Genomic DNA, 7,737 nt, shown 5'->3' with positions numbered 1-7,737 from the left:
AAAGCTTGTCTCTCTATCAGAGAATGCTGTTTCATTCAATATTCAGTGCAAATCTTGCCAAACTGAAGTATGCTTATGCCTTATGAAATACAATGTTTTTGCAATGCTCTAAGATTGTTTTTAATGTGTTAGAAGTTATATGCACAAAAACAGGTTTCTGAGAGCAGTAATGCTGAAATACTGCTTCTGTTCAAATGAAGTGAAATCTAGCCCAAATCTGCTCAAAAGCTTTTCTCTCTATTAGAGAAAGCTGTTTCATTCAATATTCTGTGCAAATCTTGCCAAACTGAAGGATGCTTATGCCTTATGAAATGCAATGTTTTTGCAATGCTGTAAGACTGTTTTTAATGTGTTAGAAGTTATATGCACAAAAACTTATGTTTGAGCTTCTATACTCAAGATTGTCAGTTTACAGGTTTCTGAGAGCAGTAACGCTGAAATACTGCTTCTGTTCAAATGAAGTGAAATCTAGCCTAATCTGCTCAAAAGCTTTTCTCTCTATTAGAGAAAGCTGTTTCATTCAATATTCAGTGCAAATCTTGCCAAACTGATAGATGCTTATGCCTTATGAAATACAATGTGTTTGCAATGCTGTAAGACTGTTTTTAATGTGTTAGAAGTTATATGCACAAAAACTTATGTTTGAGCTTCTATACTCAAGATTGTCAGTTTACAGGTTTCTGAGAGCAGTAATGCTGAAATACTGCTTCTGTTCAAATGAAGTGAAATCTAGCCCAAATCTGCTCAAAAGCTTTTCTCTCTATTAGAGAAAGCTGTTTCATTCAATATTCAGTGCAAATCTTGCCAAACTGAAGGATGCTTATGCCTTATGAAATACAATGTTTTTGCAATGCTCTAAGATTGTTTTTAATGTGTTAGAAGTTATATGCACAAAAACAGGTTTCTGAGAGCAGTAATGCTGAAATACTGCTTCTGTTCAAATGAAGTGAAATCTAGCCCAAATCTGCTCAAAAGCTTTTCTCTCTATTAGAAAAGGCTGTTTCATTCAATATTCTGTGCAAATCTTGCCAAACTGAAGGATGCTTATGCCTTATGAAATACAATGTTTTTGCAATGCTGTAAGACTGTTTTTAATGTGTTAGAAGTTATATGCACAAAAACAGGTTTCTGAGAGCACTAATGTTGAAATACTGCTTCTGTTCAAATGAAGTGAAATCTAGCCCAAATCTGCTCAAAAGCTTGTCTCTCTATCAGAGAATGCTGTTTCATTCAATATTCAGTGCAAATCTTGCCAAACTGAAGTATGCTTATGCCTTATGAAATACAATGTTTTTGCAATGCTGAAAGACTGTTTTTAATGTGTTAGAAGTTATATGCACAAAAACAGGTTTCTAAGAGCAGTAATGTTGAAATACTGCTTCTGTTCAAATGAAGTGAAATCTAGCCCAAATCTGCTTAAAAGCTTTTCTCTCTATTAGAGAAAGCTGTTTCATTCAATATTCAGTGCAAATCTTGCCAAACTGAAGGATGCTTATGCCTTATGAAATACAATTGTTTTGCAATGCTGTAAGACTGTTTTTAATGTGTTAGAAGTTATATGCACAAAAACTTATGTTTGAGCTTCTATACTCAAGATTGTCAGTTTACAGGTTTCTGAGAGCAGTAACGCTGAAATACTGCTTCTGTTCAAATGAAGTGAAATCTAGCCCAAATCTGCTCAAAAGCTTTTCTCTCTATTAGAGACAGCTGTTTCATTCAATATTCAGTGCAAATCTTGCCAAACTGAAGTATGCTTATGCCTTATGAAATACAATGTTTTTGCAATGCTCTAAGATTGTTTTTAATGTGTTAGAAGTTATATGCATAAAAACAGGTTTCTGAGAGCAGTAATGCTGAAATACTGCTTCTGTTCAAATGAAGTGAAATCTAGCCCAAATCTGCTCAAAATCTTTTCTCTCTATTAGAGAAAGCTGTTTCATTCAATATTCAGTGCAAATTTTGCCAAACTGAAGGATGCTTATGCCTTATGAAATACAATTGTTTTGCAATGCTGTAAGACTGTTTTTAATGTGTTAGAAGTTATATGCACAAAAACTTATGTTTGAGCATCTATACTCAAGATTGTCAGTTTACAGGTTTCTGAGAGCAGTAACGCTGAAATACTGCTTCTGTTCAAATGAAGTGAAATCTAGCCCAAATCTGCTCAAAAGCTTTTCTCTCTATTAGAGAAAGCTGTTTCATTCAATATTCAGTGCAAATCTTGCCAAACTGAAGTATGCTTATGCCTTATGAAATACAATGTTTTTGCAATGCTCTAAGATTGTTTTTAATGTGTTAGAAGTTATATGCACAAAAACAGGTTTCTGAGAGCAGTAATGCTGAAATACTGCTTCTGTTCAAATTAAGTGAAATCTAGCCCAAATCTGCTCAAAAGCATTTCTCTGTATTAGAGAAAGCTGTTTCATTCAATATTCAGTGCAAATCTTGCCAAACTGAAGGATGCTTATGCCTTATGAAATACAATTGTTTTGCAATGCTGTAAGACTGTTTTTAATGTGTTAGAAGATATATGCACAAAAACTTATGTTTGAGCTTCTATACTCAAGATTGTCAGTTTACAGGTTTCTGAGAGCAGTAATGTTGAAATACTGCTTCTGTTCAAATGAAGTGAAATCTAGCCTAAATCGGCTCAAAAGCTTTTCTCTCTATTAGAGAAAGCTGTTTCATTCAATATTCAGTGCAAATCTTGCCAAACTGAAGGATGCTTATGCCTTATGAAATACAATGTTTTTGCAATGCTCTAATATTGTTTTTAATGTGTTAGAAGTTATATGCACAAAAACAGGTTTCTGAGAGCAGTAATGCTGAAATACTGCTTCTGTTCAAATGAAGTGAAATCTAGCCCAAATCTGCTCAAAAGCTTTTCTCTCTATTAGAGAAAGCTGTTTCATTCAATATTCAGTGCAAATCTTGCCAAACTGAAGGATGCTTATGCCTTATGAAAAACAATGTTTTTGCAATGCTGTAAGACTGTTTTTAATGTGTTAGAAGTTATATGCACAAAAACTTATGTTTGAGCTTCTATACTCAAGATTGTCAGTTTACAGGTTTCTGAGAGCAGTAACGCTGAAATACTGCTTCTATTCAAATGAAGTGAAATCTAGCCTAATCTGCTCAAAAGCTTTTCTCTCTATTAGAGAAAGCTGTTTCATTCAATATTCAGTGCAAATCTTGCCAAACTGATAGATGCTTATGCCTTATGAAATACAATGTTTTTGCAATGCTGTAAGACTGTTTTTAATGTGTTAGAAGTTATATGCACAAAAACTTATGTTTGAGCTTCTATACTCAAGATTGTCAGTTTACAGGTTTCTGAGAGCAGTAATGCTGAAATACTGCTTCTGTTCAAATGAAGTGAAATCTAGCCCAAATCTGCTCAAAAGCTTTTCTCTCTATTAGAGAAAGCTGTTTCATTCAATATTCAGTGCAAATCTTGCCAAACTGAAGGATGCTTATGCCTTATGAAATACAATGTTTTTGCAATGCTCTAAGATTGTTTTTAATGTGTTAGAAGTTATATGCACAAAAACAGGTTTCTGAGAGCAGTAATGCTGAAATACTGCTTCTGTTCAAATGAAGTGAAATCTAGCCCAAATCTGCTCAAAAGCTTTTCTCTCTATTAGAGAAAGCTGTTTCATTCAATATTCTGTGCAAATCTTGCCAAACTGAAGGATGCTTATGCCTTATGAAATACAATGTTTTTGCAATGCTGTAAGACTGTTTTTAATGTGTTAGAAGTTATATGCACAAAAACAGGTTTCTGAGAGCAGTAATGTTGAAATACTGCTTCTGTTCAAATGAAGTGAAATCTAGCCCAAATCTGCTCAAAAGCTTGTCTCTCTATCAGAGAATGCTGTTTCATTCAATATTCAGTGCAAATCTTGCCAAACTGAAGTATGCTTATGCCTTATGAAATACAATGTTTTTGCAATGCTGAAAGACTGTTTTTAATGTGTTAGAAGTTATATGCACAAAAACAGGTTTCTAAGAGCAGTAATGTTGAAATACTGCTTCTGTTCAAATGAAGTGAAATCTAGCCCAAATCTGCTTAAAAGCTTTTCTCTCTATTAGAGAAAGCTGTTTCATTCAATATTCAGTGCAAATCTTGCCAAACTGAAGGATGCTTATGCCTTATGAAATACAATTGTTTTGCAATGCTGTAAGACTGTTTTTAATGTGTTAGAAGTTATATGCACAAAAACTTATGTTTGAGCTTCTATACTCAAGATTGTCAGTTTACAGGTTTCTGAGAGCAGTAACGCTGAAATACTGCTTCTGTTCAAATGAAGTGAAATCTAGCCCAAATCTGCTCAAAAGCTTTTCTCTCTATTAGAGAAAGCTGTTTCATTCAATATTCAGTGCAAATCTTGCCAAACTGAAGTATGCTTATGCCTTATGAAATACAATGTTTTTGCAATGCTCTAAGATTGTTTTTAATGTGTTAGAAGTTATATGCATAAAAACAGGTTTCTGAGAGCAGTAATGCTGAAATACTGCTTCTGTTCAAATGAAGTGAAATCTAGCCCAAATCTGCTCAAAATCTTTTCTCTCTATTAGAGAAAGCTGTTTCATTCAATATTCAGTGCAAATTTTGCCAAACTGAAGGATGCTTATGCCTTATGAAATACAATTGTTTTGCAATGCTGTAAGACTGTTTTTAATGTGTTAGAAGTTATATGCACAAAAACTTATGTTTGAGCTTCTATACTCAAGATTGTCAGTTTACAGGTTTCTGAGAGCAGTAACGCTGAAATACTGCTTCTGTTCAAATGAAGTGAAATCTAGCCCAAATCTGCTCAAAAGCTTTTCTCTCTATTAGAGAAAGCTGTTTCATTCAATATTCAGTGCAAATCTTGCCAAACTGAAGTATGCTTATGCCTTATGAAATACAATGTTTTTGCAATGCTCTAAGATTGTTTTTAATGTGTTAGAAGTTATATGCACAAAAACAGGTTTCTGAGAGCAGTAATGCTGAAATACTGCTTCTGTTCAAATTAAGTGAAATCTAGCCCAAATCTGCTCAAAAGCATTTCTCTGTATTAGAGAAAGCTGTTTCATTCAATATTCAGTGCAAATCTTGCCAAACTGAAGGATGCTTATGCCTTATGAAATACAATTGTTTTGCAATGCTGTAAGACTGTTTTTAATGTGTTAGAAGATATATGCACAAAAACTTATGTTTGAGCTTCTATACTCAAGATTGTCAGTTTACAGGTTTCTGAGAGCAGTAATGTTGAAATACTGCTTCTGTTCAAATGAAGTGAAATCTAGCCCAAATCTGCTCAAAAGCTTGTCTCTCTATCAGAGAATGCTGTTTCATTCAATATTCAGTGCAAATCTTGCCAAACTGAAGTATGCTTATGCCTTATGAAATACAATGTTTTTGCAATGCTCTAAGATTGTTTTTAATGTGTTAGAAGTTATATGCACAAAAACAGGTTTCTGAGAGCAGTAATGCTGAAATACTGCTTCTGTTCAAATGAAGTGAAATCTAGCCCAAATCTGCTCAAAAGCTTTTCTCTCTATTAGAGAAAGCTGTTTCATTCAATATTCTGTGCAAATCTTGCCAAACTGAAGGATGCTTATGCCTTATGAAATGCAATGTTTTTGCAATGCTGTAAGACTGTTTTTAATGTGTTAGAAGTTATATGCACAAAAACTTATGTTTGAGCTTCTATACTCAAGATTGTCAGTTTACAGGTTTCTGAGAGCAGTAACGCTGAAATACTGCTTCTGTTCAAATGAAGTGAAATCTAGCCTAATCTGCTCAAAAGCTTTTCTCTCTATTAGAGAAAGCTGTTTCATTCAATATTCAGTGCAAATCTTGCCAAACTGATAGATGCTTATGCCTTATGAAATACAATGTGTTTGCAATGCTGTAAGACTGTTTTTAATGTGTTAGAAGTTATATGCACAAAAACTTATGTTTGAGCTTCTATACTCAAGATTGTCAGTTTACAGGTTTCTGAGAGCAGTAATGCTGAAATACTGCTTCTGTTCAAATGAAGTGAAATCTAGCCCAAATCTGCTCAAAAGCTTTTCTCTCTATTAGAGAAAGCTGTTTCATTCAATATTCAGTGCAAATCTTGCCAAACTGAAGGATGCTTATGCCTTATGAAATACAATGTTTTTGCAATGCTCTAAGATTGTTTTTAATGTGTTAGAAGTTATATGCACAAAAACAGGTTTCTGAGAGCAGTAATGCTGAAATACTGCTTCTGTTCAAATGAAGTGAAATCTAGCCCAAATCTGCTCAAAAGCTTTTCTCTCTATTAGAAAAGGCTGTTTCATTCAATATTCTGTGCAAATCTTGCCAAACTGAAGGATGCTTATGCCTTATGAAATACAATGTTTTTGCAATGCTGTAAGACTGTTTTTAATGTGTTAGAAGTTATATGCACAAAAACAGGTTTCTGAGAGCACTAATGTTGAAATACTGCTTCTGTTCAAATGAAGTGAAATCTAGCCCAAATCTGCTCAAAAGCTTGTCTCTCTATCAGAGAATGCTGTTTCATTCAATATTCAGTGCAAATCTTGCCAAACTGAAGTATGCTTATGCCTTATGAAATACAATGTTTTTGCAATGCTGAAAGACTGTTTTTAATGTGTTAGAAGTTATATGCACAAAAACAGGTTTCTAAGAGCAGTAATGTTGAAATACTGCTTCTGTTCAAATGAAGTGAAATCTAGCCCAAATCTGCTTAAAAGCTTTTCTCTCTATTAGAGAAAGCTGTTTCATTCAATATTCAGTGCAAATCTTGCCAAACTGAAGGATGCTTATGCCTTATGAAATACAATTGTTTTGCAATGCTGTAAGACTGTTTTTAATGTGTTAGAAGTTATATGCACAAAAACTTATGTTTGAGCTTCTATACTCAAGATTGTCAGTTTACAGGTTTCTGAGAGCAGTAACGCTGAAATACTGCTTCTGTTCAAATGAAGTGAAATCTAGCCCAAATCTGCTCAAAAGCTTTTCTCTCTATTAGAGACAGCTGTTTCATTCAATATTCAGTGCAAATCTTGCCAAACTGAAGTATGCTTATGCCTTATGAAATACAATGTTTTTGCAATGCTCTAAGATTGTTTTTAATGTGTTAGAAGTTATATGCATAAAAACAGGTTTCTGAGAGCAGTAATGCTGAAATACTGCTTCTGTTCAAATGAAGTGAAATCTAGCCCAAATCTGCTCAAAATCTTTTCTCTCTATTAGAGAAAGCTGTTTCATTCAATATTCAGTGCAAATTTTGCCAAACTGAAGGATGCTTATGCCTTATGAAATACAATTGTTTTGCAATGCTGTAAGACTGTTTTTAATGTGTTAGAAGTTATATGCACAAAAACTTATGTTTGAGCATCTATACTCAAGATTGTCAGTTTACAGGTTTCTGAGAGCAGTAACGCTGAAATACTGCTTCTGTTCAAATGAAGTGAAATCTAGCCCAAATCTGCTCAAAAGCTTTTCTCTCTATTAGAGAAAGCTGTTTCATTCAATATTCAGTGCAAATCTTGCCAAACTGAAGTATGCTTATGCCTTATGAAATACAATGTTTTTGCAATGCTCTAAGATTGTTTTTAATGTGTTAGAAGTTATATGCACAAAAACAGGTTTCTGAGAGCAGTAATGCTGAAATACTGCTTCTGTTCAAATTAAGTGAAATCTAGCCCAAATCTGCTCAAAAGCATTTCTCTGTATTAGAGAAAGCTGTTTCATTCAAT

This window comes from Carassius gibelio, chromosome A22 (assembly GCF_023724105.1).
Source record: "Carassius gibelio isolate Cgi1373 ecotype wild population from Czech Republic chromosome A22, carGib1.2-hapl.c, whole genome shotgun sequence".
Classification (NCBI taxonomy): Eukaryota; Metazoa; Chordata; class Actinopteri; order Cypriniformes; family Cyprinidae; genus Carassius; species Carassius gibelio.
Note: the sequence above shows the minus strand (reverse complement) of the source record.